The following is a 1,107-nucleotide window of genomic DNA, read 5'->3' as shown; positions in this document are numbered from 1 at the left end:
TTGAGCTATAGGTGCCGAGCCAAAATAAAATAAAGTTAAAATCCACTTGGCTTTGCAGGGCTCCAGTTGGCCCCCTGGATCCCTGAGATTTAAGTATTAATAAAAGGGTTTCTCATAGATTCCAGAATCCATTGCAGAGGGGTTGAATCCAATTGCTGGGGATGGGACTTAGAAATATACATTTTAGGTTGGAGTTGTCATTGTTGCTCAGCAGGCCCAGGCCGGGTTCAAACCTGCCACCCTAGGCGTATGTGGTCGTCACCCTGCTGACTGAGATACGGGTGCCACCGGAAATATACTTTTTTTTTTTTTGAGACAGAGTCTCAAGCTGTTGCCCTGGGTAGAGGGCTGTGGCATCACAGCTTACAGCAACCTCCAACTCCTGGGCTCAAGCAAGTCTCCTGCCTCCGCCTCCCAAGTAGCTGGGACTACAGGCATCCACCACAATGCCCGGCTACTTTTTGGTTGCAGCCATCATTGTTGTTTGGCGGGCCCAGCCTGGATTCGAACCCACCAGCTCAGGTGTATGTGGCTGGTGCCTTAGCCACTTGAGCCACAGGTGCTGAGCCAGAAATACACATTTTTAAATAAGCTCCGGGGTGAATCTGACATGCCCTCAAGTCTAAGAACCACTGAGTGAGGGGATCTGTGTAACAGAGGATGCACTGGGGAGGGAATGTCATGAACAGCAGCCTAGAATGTGCATCTGGAATCCTAGCACTTTTTGAGGCTGAGGCGGGAGGATAGCTTGAAGCTAGGGGTTTGAGGTTGGAGTGAGTTAGGATGATGTCATGCACTCTAGCTAGGACCACGGGTCATGGAGGGAGGAGCCAAAAATCCAATGCTCTGAATGCTAATGAGAGAGCTGGGATTTTCTCCTGAGGGAGGGCACTGAGGAATCATGTGTTTGGGTGGGGGAGTAGTTGACTAGGCTTGGGCGTTAGTACAGCCCCTCTGGCTGTTGTGTGTGAGTGAGTGTGTGTGTGTGTGTGTGTGTGTGTTGCCCAGAAAGGTCTCCTCTGGCTCCTCCCAGCCACTCCCTGCCCTGGATTCTGATCTGGGAACAACTCTGGCTCCACTCCTCTTCCAGACACTCCTCCTCCCCCC

This window comes from Otolemur garnettii, unplaced genomic scaffold, assembly GCF_000181295.1.
Source record: "Otolemur garnettii isolate 467f Iridium unplaced genomic scaffold, OtoGar3 scaffold00233, whole genome shotgun sequence".
NCBI lineage: Eukaryota > Metazoa > Chordata > Mammalia > Primates > Galagidae > Otolemur > Otolemur garnettii.
Note: the sequence above shows the minus strand (reverse complement) of the source record.